This window comes from Clarias gariepinus, chromosome 22 (genome assembly GCF_024256425.1).
Source record: "Clarias gariepinus isolate MV-2021 ecotype Netherlands chromosome 22, CGAR_prim_01v2, whole genome shotgun sequence".
Classification (NCBI taxonomy): Eukaryota; Metazoa; Chordata; class Actinopteri; order Siluriformes; family Clariidae; genus Clarias; species Clarias gariepinus.
In genome coordinates this window covers 26,227,796-26,244,008 of record NC_071121.1, presented here as the reverse complement: position 1 = coordinate 26,244,008, position 16,213 = coordinate 26,227,796, and positions in this window count along the sequence as shown.

Sequence of the window (16,213 nt, the reverse complement as noted above, 5' to 3'; positions counted from 1 at the left end):
TAATAAAAATTATAAAAATAAGTAGAAAAAGAAGAATTATAAAAATGCACATTGTATGCATTTAATTGCAACTCAGCATGACTTCCAATTAATTAAAAAGACAAATAAGAATATAAAAAAACACAGATGTAATAAAAAAAAATATATATATATCTTACGGCATACCATGTGTGTATGCATGTGTGTGTGTGTGTGTGCATGCTTGTATGCGTATGTGTGTGTGTGCATGCTTGTGTGCGTGTGTGTGTATGCATGTGTGTGTGCGTATGTGTGTATGCATGTGTGTGTGTATGCACACACACAGTTGTAGGGTGATTTTGGCCACCTGCACCTCTCATGTTAAAGCTGCTCTATTTTTTACCACCAGGTCCCCACACACCGCTCTTGTTCCAGCCATGACACTTGTGTGTGTGTGTGTGTGTGTGTGTGTGTGTGTGTGTGTGTGTTCAGCACTATTTTAACACTTGTATCACCAAAGTTTTAACTCCTTCTGTGTCTTCTGTGTTGTACATCTCGTACATTAAGTTAATAATACATGCCATAAACACACACACACACACACACACACACACACACACACACCTCTTATTTCATACCTTACACACACAGACACATTATTCTTCTACCTTATTCTCTCTCTCACACACACACACACACACACTATTGCCTACCTCATACACACACCTCTTATTTCCTACCACACACACACACACCTTATTTCCTACCTTACCCACACACACACACACACACACACACACACACTATTACCTACCTCATACACACACCTCTTATTTCCTACCACACACACACACACCTTATTTCCTACCTTACCCACACACACACACACACACATACGCACACGAGCATGCACACACACCTTCTTTCCTACCTTATTCACACACACACACAGCAGTGAGTGTAAGGCCGGTGTGTATCCCAGTCCAGACTGAACACACTGCTCAGTGAGGTGAAGAGCTCGGGGTCTGCCTCCTCGGCTCCGTCTTAAACACCACAGTGACTCCTGCCCCGTGTAGTGCCCCTCTATAGGGCGTAGGGGCTAATTTAGGGTTAACTAGACACCCCCCCCCACCGCCCCTTCTGTCTGAAGCCTGTGTTACTGTCAGCTTCTCTCACTCTATTCATCCCCCGGTCCCTCTCCTTATCTCTGTGTCTCTTTCTCTCTCTCTTTTTCTGTTTGTCTGTCTTTCTCCGGACCTGTCTCTCTTTTCCTCTCTCTTAAGATCTACATCTTTCCATCTGTCTATTTCTATTTGTTTGACTCTCTTTTCTCTCTCTCTCGCTCTTTCTTTCTCTCTCTCTCTCCATCTGTCTCTGTCTGAGTGTCTGTCTCTCTGTTTCTTTTGGTCTGTCTGTCTGTTTCCTTCTCTGGCCCTTTGCCTCACTTTCTGTCTCTTTGTCTGTCAGTCAGTCTAACAGACTGTCTCTCTGTTTCTTGGTTTGTCTGTCTGTCTTTTTCTCTCTTTTCCCTCCCTCTCTTTCTGTCTGTCTATTTCTCTCTCTGCCTCTGATCTTCTCTCTGTCCATCTGCCTGTCTGTCTCTTTTTTCTCCCTTTTCTCTGTCTAGCTGTTTCTCTCTCTCTCTCTCTCTCTCTCTCTCTCTCTCTCAACAGACTCAAAAATTAATTTCCGTTTCCACTTGATTGAAATCCTTTAGAGATAATATCTTGTGTGAGGTTGTGAAGGTCTCAGCAGTTGGTGAACAGAGTAAAACACAATCTCCATTTGGAGCAGCGTAGCAGCCACAGGGTTATCAGAGTAATAAGAATAAAATATTTCCTTTCCTGTTAATGAAGTGTGTATTTAATCATAACGAGCTCATCCATTAATGTCAGTTAAACTCCACATTCCCTGCTACAGATGTCTCGTGTAACTCTTTCTGCTGTTTATCATTTAGTTTATGTTTCTGCAACTCTAAATTTGTGCATGACAAAAACAAACAAACAAACAAACAAACAAACAACAAAGAAAAAAATTAGTAATTGTTTACATATTTGTAGCCACCCCAGAGGCAGGACAGGACACCGCACAAATCCGATCTGTCTGCATCCGGTCTACGCGACATCTGCTCTAAATCCAGCTGTAAGACCATAGGGAGAGCCGAGCCATTTAGCATCACAGTGCACCTCCACACTGGGTCCACTAGAGGGCAGTAAGAGGACAGTGTTTCCCTTTCAGTGTTTCCTCAGGGTGTTTAAACCATAGGGATCCTACAGAACAAAAGGGCTGTACACAGCGCAATGCATTTGAGCAGCACCGTCATATCTAATGCGTCCGTATCAAAAACTAAAAGAATCTCCATGTTCTGCTCTCAACTACCGGTCTTGTATCAGCCGTTACTGGCATGAGAAGGGATTATGTCATTTTGGACACAGTATATCGCTGGCACTTATAAGTTTGTACTGTGCAAATGTTTTACATTTCAGATTCCTAGACACGAATACATCTTTAAAAACAAATGTGGAAAAGAAAAGTTATTTCTAAATGCGCTGTGATTTTGTTGCTTTTATTGCAAGCTTTCAAGTTTAAGATATTGTTTAATCCTCTTTGAATGCTCAGTGTGATATTATGTGGAGTGTAAAGATGCTGGGGCGTCAAACACATCAGTGCAGCTACACCACGACCTGATGGAGGTCTGAATGATACGCAGGGGTGGTACTTGAGTATAAGTAGAGTAAAGTAAAGTAAAAGTAAAAGTAAAGTAAAAGTAGAGATTCCTTAGGTCAAATATTACTCAAGTAAAAGGAGAAAACCTTCGTTTACATGAGTACTTGAGTAAGAGTACAAAAGTAGTCACCTTTTAATTTAAGGTATTAAAAGTACTGAGTATGCATTAGCTCACAGTCATCTTTTTCATAGTTTAAAAAGATTTCTCTCTCCATCGTCTTTGCTTTATGACTGTGAACGCGCTGTTTCTGTCGCTTTTAAATTTCAATTTTACATAAAAGTCAGCAGGTAGTGAAATTCCTGCTTCGAATACTACACACCACTGCGGTTATGTAACGCAACATGCAGAAATGTACTGAAGTAAAAGTACAGATATTTGCTGCAGAATGTAGCGGAGTAATAAATCCATAAACTAAAATATATATACATGAAATATGTCCATAAGTACAGTAAAACAATGTTAATGTACTTGATTATCTTATGGTGTTGAACTGTACTGGACACATGCAGCGTTTAAGTTCCGCCTTTCTGCTCTACGAATGGCTCGCATCTCACAAACAGTGAAGATCAACATTTTTCTCTTTCTCTCTCTTTTTTTTTTTTGCTTTTTCTTTCTTACCCTTTTGTTTATTAATTTGTCAAACCATCTGTTCTATAAAATCGATCCAAACCGGTGCACTCGGATTCTCAATTCTGATTGGTTGTATATATTGCACACAGAGACCTTTAAGGCTGTCAAGCTTAAGTTCCATTTGTGCACTAATAAGTTCTTCAGTACAGCCAGCACTTTCTCATCAGATAAACAGCCTCGGTTTCCAGACTATATTGCACAGATTCCTCCACACCTGAGTCCCCTAACTCAGAGCAGAGCTACACCACATCCCCATCCTTTATGAAGAACCGTGGACGTTTATCCAGTTTGTTCAACAAGCAGCCACAAATTCTGCCCCCTTACAGCACCATGGCTTAGTTTTAGTAAAATATGAGCCTCACATGGTGTCAGCGAGGAAATGCTCCAGGTCAGGTCGGTGGATTGATGGTCCAATACAAGTAGAGAGTTAATTTCATTCTTTATCTTGGGGTAGATCAGTTTGTGTTGAGTCAGGGGTGGAAACGATGAGCTGTCTGACAAAGCCTAAAAATTAGAGTGGCTGTGATATCGTCGTTTGTTCATTCATTATTTTTTTTCCCGTTTCTGTCCAGGAAATGAACTAACCTTGGGTCAGGATAAACCTATGGAAAAGTTGAAGCTACATTTCAGGCTCTACACTTTACAAAAACAAAGGTAAAAAACTCTTTAGCGCCAAACTCTGCGCTAAAACAGATGTTCGTATTGGAAGGAAATTAACAGAGCTCCCATTAACATGGACGTATCCTCCACTAACTGTTCATCCATCCTGAGGAAGCGCTTTATCCTGGTCGGAGTCATGGGGGACTCTCTGGTCATGAGATAGGAATACACCTTTAATAATTCATCAATGAGCAAATTAGTGTTGACAGTCGGATGGAGAACCCAGAAAACATCCCAAATCAACATGAGTAAAAGATAGACAGCACTCTGAGCTCAGAGATCCAGGTAGGCAATAATGAATTAGGAAAGGTTATAATACAATAGTGAAAAAATAGAACTCAGGATCGAACCCAGCAGCGAACAAGATAAAACAAGGAACAGGACAGGTGCACACATTAGAGAACAAACCAGTAACAGGACTGGGACAGGAACCAGGACTGGAACAGGAACCGAAACATGGGCACATGGTGTTTGTTACCATGGTAACTCTTATGCAAAGCAGGAATCAGCAAAAAAAACTAACAAACAACAACAACAGTGTATTCCTACAGTATAAGAAAACATTCCAAATAGCATCATTATGTAAAAAAAAACAGAGCCTCATTAAAGGAAAATCATCGCCAGATTCGTTTATCTGCAGACATCATGAATGAAGCCAAGTATGAAGGAAGCTGCAGACGATTCCTCCACTTTATATTGTTTATTTCAGCAGATCATAAAGATCGTCTCAATAATTCATTTATTTTATTATTTGTGTATTTTCTAGTTACATGAACAGGTTACACAACCGAACAGAGTTAATGGAGCATTCATATCTAGGAATGAAAAAATCACCCACAATCCTTCCCAAAAGCCTTCACTAATCCCGGCAAATCCTTCAGCACTAAAAGCCTGCGAGCTCTTATTTACCAACCACGGTAAAGTTTCCAACCCGGCCCATTTCCCGTGCAGAAGAAGCCTGCTGTAATTAACTGTTCGTTTGAAATGAGACTGAAATCGAGAGGCCATGTTTATTTTTGGTCTTAAGTGTTCTAGTTGGATTTAACAACAACGCAGAGTAATGGTGCCCAGATCTCTCAAGGCCATCTGTGAGAAACGAGAGAGAGAGAGAGAGAGAGAGAGAGAGAGAGCACTGCTTGCATGGCTACTGTTTGGCAAACTTCACACAGATGAAGGAGCTGAGTCCTCAGGGAAAACCTGCTCCAGTTCCAGGAAGTCGGTTCCGTGCACCAGCCCATAATTGATTTTTTTTTTGTGAATGGAGTCATTACAATGAAAACCCATTCAATTTCTCAGGTTATTTTTCACTCAATTATGTAACCCTGTCTCATTTGATCAAACAAAGTGGTAGAAACTGGCGTTTGTGTTCAGGGAATCAGTGGGTTTCAAAAGAAATTGCGATCTGCATTAAATAAATAAATAAATAAATAAAGTTGCATGCAACAATGAGCGGGCCCAATCACCTTGCACTATTGCTTCCTGGGTGCGAGTTGGTATTGAGGCCTAGGGTATGTCTTCTGTCTGTCTACACTGACTGTAAAAAATATTTGAATAAGCAGTAGGTTAGTTTAACATTATTGTTTAAACCTTTAACATTATTCTCAACTTGAGCACATTTTCAGTCACTATATCTTATTGAAAAATTAGTTTACCTTAAGCTGATTGAACTATCTCTACCATTCGGGTTGAGCTGTGATATGCTTACAAAAAAAAAGAAACATTAGATATCACTGTATCTTTTATGTTTTATAGCAAATAAAGTGGGTTAATTAAAATGTTTACAAACAACCTGTGTAAACATAACATAATTACTGTACATGTACACAACTACATCAAAGGGCATGAGCTGTTCACATATTCTATAGATACAGGAAAACAAGTAAGGGGAGTTTTAAACATCTGACAGTAAACCATATGAAGTATTGCTATCTAAGGAATGAAGAAAAAGTAAAAGGGAATAAAAGAAAGAAAGAAAGAAAAAAGAAAGAAAGGAAAACATGTGGAAGTCAACGGAGTGAAAGAAAAACACTAACGATGCCCAAAAACATTTGTTCTGTTAAACTACCGCACAGAAGGGTATGATTTCAAGTGCTAATTTCTGTTTATTTGTTAAGTTTGGTACTTTTACCATTAAGTGACATCTCAACCATTTGGAAGAGGCTTATACTGGGCTCTGTTAAAAATGTATAATAATTATTGTACTGATTGATATCTGATTTTTTTTTTTACAGATAAAGTGTTAAAAAAAAAAAGTATATCGTCATTTCAACTTAACGGCACATAATTTTTAAGACATGATCGCATTATTTTAGTCTAATTTTATAACTGTCATTATTTTTGCTTTATCTTATTACTTTGACTTACAATACAAATGAACAATTCATTATTTTAAAGTGTCTTCCAAGTTCTAACAAAATATCTATCTATCTCTCTATCTACTGATGCAACAGTATCCTGTCACAGTCTGTAAGTCCGCTGTCTGTATTTGGGCAGACCTGCAATTCACTGTAAAGATCTCAGACCATCAGAGGGGAACAAATGAAAAGCTTAAAATAAAACCCTGTCAACAGAAAACTGCTGAAGACACGCTGGAGGTAGCGGTGAATAGCAACGGTTGCATGCAACAATGAGCGGGCCAAAGCACCTTGCACTATTGCTTCCTGGGTGCGAGTTGGTATCGAGGCCTAGGGTACGGTGGCCCTGAAGTGCAAAACCAATTAACAAAACTGAAAACAAAATAACAAAACCCAAAACAAAATAACAAAAAATAGGTATAGTTTGCGAATGAAATGCTTACCGCTAATTGGACAAGACATTTGTCACCCAAGATATACAGGAAGTACTGTAGTAGTGGTAGTTTTGTGTGTGTATGAATGTGCAAACATTATTGTGGTTTCAAATATGGCGTTTTTACGGTGGTCCTAAAGTCAGTTTTGTTAATTTTTTTGCACTTCACGGCCATCATAGTTTAAAATGAAGCAGAACACACAAGAAACAAAGATAAAGAAACAAGTTCCTACCTTCTGTATATCGTGACAGATGTCTTGTCCAATCAACGGTAAGTATTTCATTTGCAAACTATTCCTACCTTTTCCGGTTTGTATCGGACTGGCCGAGAAATTAACAAAACGGAAAAAAAATGTACAAATTCAAAACCAAATTAACAAATCCGAAAACAAAACAACAACCCCCCCCCCCCCAAAAAAAAAAAAAATTGTTTTGGGTTTTGTTATTTGGTTTTTAATTTGTTTTCCATTTTGTTAATTTGTATTGCACTTTTCGGCCAGTCAGATATTAGTTATTTTGTTTTCCGTTTTGTTAATTTGGTTTTAAATTTGTTATTTTGTTTTGGGTTTTGTTATTTTGTTTTCAGTTTTGTTAATTTGTTTTGCACTTCACGGCCACCGTACTAGGGTATGTCTTCTGTATGTCTACACTGACTGTCATAAAAATTTGAATAAGCAGTAGGTTAGTTTAACATAATTGTTTAAACCTCTAACATTATTCCCAACTTGAGCACATTTTCAGTCACTATATCTTATTGAAAAATTAGTTTACCTTAACCTGATTGAGCTATCTCTACCATTCGGTTGAGCTGTGATATGCTTACAAAAAAAAAAAAGAAACATTAGATGTCACTGTATCTTTGGATTGTTTAATAGCAAATAAAGTGGGTTGATTAAAATGTTTACAAATGACCTGTGTAAACATAACATAATTACTGTACATGTACACAACTACATCAAAGGGCATGAGCCGTTCACATATTCTATAGAAACAGGAAAACAAGTAAGGGGAGTTTTAAACGTCTGCCAGTGAACCATATGAAGTATTGCTATCTAAGAAATGAAGAAAAAGTAAAAGGGAATAAAAGAAAGAAAGAAAGGAGTAAAAGGAAAACACTAACGATGCCCAAAAACATTTGTTTTGTTAAACGACCGCACAGAAGGGTATGATTTCAAGTGCCAATTACTGTTTATTTATTTCTGTTTATTTGTTAAGTTTGGTACTTTTACCATTAAGTGACATCTCAACCATTTGGAAGAGGCTTATACTGGGCTTTGTTAAAAATGTATAATAATTATTGTACTGATTGATCCAAAGACAATGCAAAGAAGATTTTACAGATATTTTACAGATAAAGTGTTAAAACAAAAAATGTATACCGTCATTTCAATTTAACGGCACATCATTTTAAGACATGATCGCATTATTTTAGTCTAATTTTATAACTGTCATTATTTTTGCTTTATCTTTACTTTGACTTACAGTACGAATGAACAATTCATTATTGTAAAGTGTCTTTCAAGTTCTAACAAAATATCCATCTATCTATCGCTCTATCTACTGATGCAACAGTATCCTGTCACAGTCTGTAAGTCCGCTGTCTGTATTTGGGCAGACCTGCAGTTCACTGTGAAGATCTCAGACCATCAGAGGGGAACAAATGAGAAGCTTAAAATGAAAACCGTGTCAACAGAAAACTGCTGAAGACACGCTGGAGATAGCGATGAATAGCAACGGTTGCTAAGCAGTAGTTTGAGCAGGAAGAGAACTCTGTAACTCTATACTATAACAAGCTTTTACAGCTCTAGTGGAATTAGATTCAATCAGGTGTATTTTAAAGAGCTGAACTGAAGGGGACGCTACAGTGTGAGCGCCATCAGCATATCTCCTCACGTCAGTGTGTCTCCTTATGTCTCTGTGTGTGTGTTTATTGCATTTTACTCCTGAGGATTATTTCCTTTAATTAGGTTAAAAGCCTCCCTCTCTTTCTCTCCCCCCTCTCTCTTTCTCTATCTCTCTCTCTCTCTCTGCACATGCGCTGGGTGTAAGAAGAGCGAATGGACGGCTGTTTTTGCCAACTTGGCCTCTGAGGCCGGTGGGAAGACATTGACTCTCCAGAATGGTATCAGGTGTGTTGTGAAAGACGGTGTAAAGCTGAAGGAGGTGCTGCTAGCGGTAGCAGAGCACGTCTATTTTGTCTCTCAGATGAATAAAGCAGTGGTGGTCCTCTCAACCAAAAAAAACCTTGTAACCACGATAATAAAAAACAGAATACGAGTGGGCGTCACGGCCCAGGTCACACCTCTGTCTGTCCCAGCAACACGAGTGGTGATCTTCAATGTCCCCCTCCATTCATCAAGGATGACCCGATACTGTGGGAGCTGACCCGCATTGGGAAATTAATATATATACATATATGTAGCCCGTCTTAACTTATTCCTCTCGTGCGCGTGTCACCGTACTGTTCTGTCTGCATTGTGTTGCATTACAGTTGAGGCTGAACACGGGACTGAATCTCTGACACTTTATTGTTGCTGTAACAAACAGATACATCACCGCTCACGTCGCGCGTACATACAAAGACTCATGAACACACATCAAAACAAAAGAGAAATGTGAGAAATTTTCACTGTGAGAAATTTCATTAAAACAAAAGTGTGAACGTTTTGATGAAATTTTCACTATCAACTGTTACAATCAACCCCCTAAATTTCACCAAAACCATCCCATACTGGAGACTCACTACCAACTACTAAAAAGTGTGATTACATCAATCACTTTACTCTGGACCAATTAACACAAAAGATCTCTTCTTATGGTTTAGTTAGAAAACTATCTGTAAATAGATTTAAAGAAGTATAGAAGGTTGATCAGGCCTTCTACTCTTTAAGAACATTTAGATGCAGTCTACACCCCATAATACTTGGTCCCCAATATCTACACTTGCAGTAGCTTAATGAGTTACACATCCAGTACAGGTAAAGTAACTTTTTATGCTACAGTCTGAGCTTTCTGTAGTGGCAAAAGACCCCTTACAAATCTGTGCTGCTGAGAGGATTTTGGCAGCCTCCGCCAAGTATGACAGAAGGGTCTCAGAGGAACTGCTAAAGTCAACTACAACAGGGTCATGCAAAACAGACTTGAACACAATGCCCACTGGTAGCCTTGGGACATGGCCAAACATCAATTAGAATGGTGCATATCCCGTGGTCTCATGAATGATGGCATTGTACGCGAAGGTCAGTGTCTGGATCTGTTTTGGCCATTCTTGTTTGGCTCTCAGAGGAAGTGCTCGTAGCATGTTCCCAAGGGTGCGGTTAAACCGTTCTGTGCCGCCATTCCCCATGGGATGATAAGCGGTGGTATGGGACTTGGAAACGCCAGACAACTGCAACAGCTCAGACACCAGCTCACTCTCAAAGCTGGGCCCCTGGTCTGAGTGAATGCACTTGGGGAACCCATATACACAAAAAATGCGATCCCACAACATCCTTGCAACCTGCTTGGCAGTCTGGTTCCTGCACGAAAAAGCAAAAGGCATCTTTGTGAAGTGATTGGTCACCACCAGGCTTTTGTGCTTGTCCTCAGCTGACCAGAAATCCACACAGACAAGTTCCATAGGAGCAGACACTGCATGAAAAGAGCTGTATCCAGACAAAAATGGTATGGGAAATCAATTTTATTTGTCACATACACAGTCATACACAGTACGATATGCAGTGATATGCATGCTTGTACGACCGCCAGTGACCTTAAAATAAAAAATAAAAACTATATATTAGGAATAAATATTAATAAAAAGAAATACGAAAGAAAATGTAACTAGTAAAAAAAACTGTACAAGTAAGAGCATAATAAAAATATATATAAATATAAAAAATTTAAAGTGGCAATGGCTGTGCAAATATGCATGAAAAATGACTTGAGAAAGTGTCATATGCAATGGTCAGATATATAAATATGTATTGCTTGAATGTGTCCATGATTGTCCAGTCAATGTCAATGTTTAAAAAGATATTACTCATGTGTGGTGGTGTGATTGAGAGACCTTATCGCCTGCGGGAAGAAGCTCCTTCTCAGTCTCTCTGTGTTGGCCTTCAGGGAGTGTAATCGCTTCCCAGACCGCAACAGAGAGAACAGTCCATTGTTGGGATGGCTGAGGTCCTTCACGATCTTCCTGGCCTTGGTCCAGCACCGCTTGGTGTAGATTGAGTGCAGGTCAGGGAGCTCGGTGCGGATGATGCGCTCAGTTGATCGCACCACCCTCTGTAGAGCTCGTCTGTTCTGCATGGTGCTGTTTCCAAACCAGGTCGTGATGTTTCACGTCGGGATGCTCTCTATGGTACAGGAGTAGAAATTCCTGAGCACCTTAGAGGGCAGTCTGAAGACTCTTAAGCGTCTGAGGTGGTAGAGACGCTCTCGGGCCTTTTTCACCAGGTGTTGATGTGACAGGCCCATGACAGGTCTTGCTGTCTTGATGGCGGTGAAGTTGGTAGTGGCCACGCAGTTGTGGGTATACAAAGAGTACAGCAGGGGGCTCAGAACACAACCCTGGGGGGCTCCAGGGCTGAGAGTGAGTGAGGCTGAGACATGTCCGCCCATCCTTACTGCCTGTGGTCTGGAGATCTGGAAATTAGAGATCCACTGACACATTGATGAGCTGAGTCCCAGGTGCTCCAGCTTGGTGGTGAGTGTGGAGGGAATTATGGTATTAAATGTAGAGTTGTAGTCGATGAAGAGCATTTTAACATAATTCCCTTTCCTAGTGTCCAGGTGAGTGAGTGATGTGTGGAGGAGATGTAAGATTGCATCGTCTGTGGAACGGTTCTGGCGGTATACAAACTGTAGTGAATCGAGTGTGTCCGGTAGTGAAGAAATGATAAAGTCTCTGACCAGGCGTTCAAAGCACTTCATCACTACTGAGGTAAGGGCTACAGGGCGATAGTCATTGAGAGAAGCAGGATGAGGTTTCTTCGGGGACAGGAACATTGATGGACTCTTTGAAGCATGTGGGGATCACCGACTGATATAAAGAAATGTAAAATGCTGGTCTGCGCAGGCTCTGAGGATTTGACCTGAGATGCTGTCTGGTCCTGCTGCTTCCCTGGTGTTCACTCTCTTGAAGGCTCTCCTCACGTCATGCTCAGAGATGATGAACGCGTTTCCGGTGCTGGCAGTGTCTTCCTGTCTGCAGCCGTTAGCACCGCTAGCATTAGCATTGCTAGCGTCTTTAGCTGCAGCCTCAAAGTGAGCATAGAAGGTGTTCAGCTCGTCTGCCAGAGTCGTGCCCGCGTTCGTCATACTGGTTGTTGGTGTTTTATAGTCCGTAATTGTCCTTAATCCCTGCCACAGGCTCCTAGAGTCACTCTGTTAAAGTTGTGACTCTAGTTTTCTCCCGTAGCGCTGCTTCGCCTCTTTTACCGCCTTCCGTTATATGCTCCTTCAACCAATGACTGAACTTCTCTGTGATTCTCCACTTCAGAGCCACGAACTTGAGTCGATAGACAGGATATCTCTTTTGTGACTTACTGGCAAATGTGATGGGACGTGCCTTATTCTTCCCAATTGGTAGCTGTGATAACACGGCCCCTAGTCCATCTGAAGAATTATCGACAGACAAGTTGAAAGGCCTTATTTTGAATTTCCTTTTTTTTTAGTTAATTGTTTCTTTTCTTCAGTACTTCAATGTCTGTTTGTATTATCTCCTTTTGTTTACATTTATTGTAAAGCGTCCTTAAGCTCTGGGAAGGCGTTATATAAATATAAATTATTATTATTATTATTATTAAATCCGGGTGAGTCAGTATAGCACAGTCGAGAAGCTCCCTTTTGAGTCTGTGGAAGGCTTCTTTACATGCGGACTTTAATCCGCAGCCGTCAGCTTCCTAAACATATCAGCACCTTTCCAAACCCTACCGATTCGTCTGGACTTCTTCTGACCGGCTGTTGGAGCAAACAGAGGCTTAGAAATGGCTGAACATCCAGGGATGAAATTCTGATAAAGGAACACCATGCACAGGAAGGATTAAAGCTTTTTTACAGAAGAAGTGCAACCATCTTCCTCCATTACAGCCCCTTTTGGTAAATTGGACATTATATCCACCTTAGTAGGGTCCACAGCAACACCATTCTGGTCAATAACATGACCCAAGAACTTGGCTGACCTCCGAAACAGATGACATTTCTTGGGGCTCAGCTTTAGGTTATTATTATTCAGTCTTTGAAAGATCACATAAAGCCTATTCAGAGCTTCCTCTTCAGTGGGAGCAAAGACAAGCAGATCATCCAGATAGCAGAGCAAACTGGCAAAATTAAGGTCCCCAAAAATATTCACAACATCATGTGCATGAATGATGCTGGACTGTTGCACAGTCCTTGTGGCATTCTGTTGTACTCTTACAAGCCAACAGATGTTGTAAAGGCTATATTTTTTTTATGCTCCTCGCACATGGGCATGTTGTAAAACCCAGATGTTAAGTCCATTGTGCTAAAGAGGGCACTACCCCCAAGTGAAAAAGCTTAAAGACAATTCCTCCTGGTGAGAGAGTAAATGGGCATCTGTCAGAGTATGTGCATTTATCCACCCAAAGTCTGGACAGATCCTCAGATCCTTTTCCAAACCATAACAAGAGGAGAAGCATATTCGCAGATAGATTTATGAATAATCCCTCTCTCTTCTATATCTGTGAGGACTTGCCGGAGCTGTTGATAATGGGCAGGGGGCACCCTCCGATATGACATGCGAAATAGACGGTCATCTGTCCGATGAATGCGGTGTACAATTTCATTAGCTCTACCACAATCAAGTGGGTGTCGTAAAAAAATTTCTTCATATTGCTCAACAAGTTCTAAAAGCCTCCTTTTTGACTGATTGCTGGCATGACATAAGTCAACATCAAGGTCTGACACCCAAGACTCAACAATCTTTCTTTAAATTCAACCTCAGGGACGGCTGGTCTGATGACTTGTTTCCGTTAACTGCTCACCACCTTACAGGAGCAGTAAACGGGTCTTCCACTGCAAGACAGGGTGAGATATTGGTGGCCTGAGCATTGCACTTTAAAGTAACTGGTCTTGATGAAAGATTAGTTAGTTTCATCTGCACCCACTGATCTCCCCACTTTGGCGTGATACAAACAAGTCTCTCGGTCTGGACTTAGAGGTGCTAGGCTCCACAATGATTGTGCTACCTGGCGACACTGGTACACTGATATTTGAACCAATAAAGAGTTCGTCACGCTGACCGGACACAACTAGAACAGGTACAATGCATTTCACCCCAAAGTGGTCATATATGTCTGTTTCCCCCCACATCCAACTGACATAATCCTTTCTGTAGATTGAGGTTCTCCCTCAAGTGCTTCAGCTTCTCTAAGTGAACTTTCAGCCACTTCACTCATAGTACAAGCCATGGATCCAGAATCCAACATGTCCTTGAGTTCAATCTTGTCATCTACTGTCACTTGAGTATAAAACACTTTGCTGAAAGCTGGAACCTTTCCTGACTCTTAAACTATGACCTGTTGTCCTTCTGCGCTACTGAACAGAAGTTAGCATAAAGAAGCTCGAGATCTGACTCATCTACTCTGAGTTTTTTTTATTTTGTCCATCCCCCACATTTACATTTACACTACCCCACACTACCCCTATTCCAAGTGTGCGTGTCCTATTTTTTCTAAGCATGACTCTGGCAGGTGCTAGTGTGGCCCATCTGTTTGCGTCTATGTCTACTGCAGTCTGTCTTCCAATGACCTGGAGTAAAACACCAAAGGCATAGATTTTCTTTTCTGCAATGCTTATGTGTGGAGTGACTTGCATCACCACAAACCTGGCAGTTCTTTCTTTGGAAAAATCCTGAGTCAACCTGCTGTGATGTCACCTGCACTGGGGCTGCTGCATGTACACTCTGATGTGATATCATGCGATCCAATAAGCTGATTAAGGACTGCAAACCATTCACATCGAAGGTTGATGTGGTGGTCAGAGCAGGTTGGCTATGAACTGACTCTGCACTAGTCTGTGTAGTTCCAAAAGACACTGGGGACTGGGTAAACTGTTGTGCGAGAGCTGGCACAGAGTGGGACAATACTGGCATCTGGGGAAACTGTGATACGGAAGCATCCGTCAATGTCGGAAGAAATGGAGCTGCTGTGGGTGAAAGCCGGGAGTATGGCTTTGAACTTTTTGTGGCTGAAGGAAATATTTTGGCTGCTAAGTCTCAAGCTGTAGTGAGCTGAGACACAAAACAGGTCGGTTTTAACTGTGGCATCTCCATACTATGAGACATTACAATCTGCTTGTGTCTGATCGCATGTCTCTGTCAGGCTGGGAGGACAGTCTGAGTCTGTGCCCTGAGTTCACGCTGATAGCTGTCAATGCATTCCTGAACCTCCGCGGTTGTCCACTCTTCAGCTGCTTTGATACTAAGCCTCTTGGAAAGTATGGGGTCTGGACAGTACTTGATAAACATCATCGATACTTCACGTCCTGAATCCTCAACAGATCGCCCCTGTCTCCGTATGCACTCATCAGCAATGTCGACAGCGTTATTTAGTCTAAGCCAGTATCACCCCCTCATGTGGTACTGGTTATGTGTTGTAAAAGTCTGCCATTGGCATACAAGAGTAGGTTAAATTACCAAAGTGCTGTTTCAGTATATCAAAGATCTGTGCTGGAGTTTGGGTATGGTTAAGTGTTTGGTTGTGGCATAATGTGACCCTTACAACATCTTTAGCCTTCCCCATAAGCCTGCTTCACATCTTTTGTGACTGCTTACTTGTTGGCATGTTACTTTTGACAAAATATGTCTCTACAATTTCTACCCACTCACGGATAGTGCACTTATCTCTATTGTCTCCCCTGAAAACTGGAGGCTCTTTGATATCTGACTGCATGACAAGCCTTACCCCAGACAAGTTCAGCTCAGTGGGTTTCTGCTCTGTCCTAGAGAACTCTGATGACATTGGGTTATCACCTATTCTATCACTTTGTAGTTGTGCTACAATAGATTGACCAATCTGATTAGCCAGCTCTGAAATGGGGGTACTCAATTCAATAGGAGGTGTTGTCATTGGGGTTTGTAACCCACCACGAGGACCTTGGACATGAGTGGAGAAAAACCTGGGATTTGACGTCGATGCTTGTTGGATCCAGTTCACGACACCAAATGTAGCCCGTCTCAACTTATTCCTCTCGTGTGCGTCTCACCGTACTGTTCTCCCTGCGTTGTGTTGCGTTGTGTTGTGTTGCTGTGTGTGTCGAGCTTCTCACGCGCCTGCACCCCTCCGGTCATGCAGAAAACGGCTCTGACCGGTGCAAGCACGCACACCTACGTAGTTACGTCACCGCTTACGTCGCAGGTACTCACATACTGTAGACTCATGAACACACAGGCAGGAGATGACAACCATCGCGTATAAAAGCATTCATATACATGGGTATAATATACAC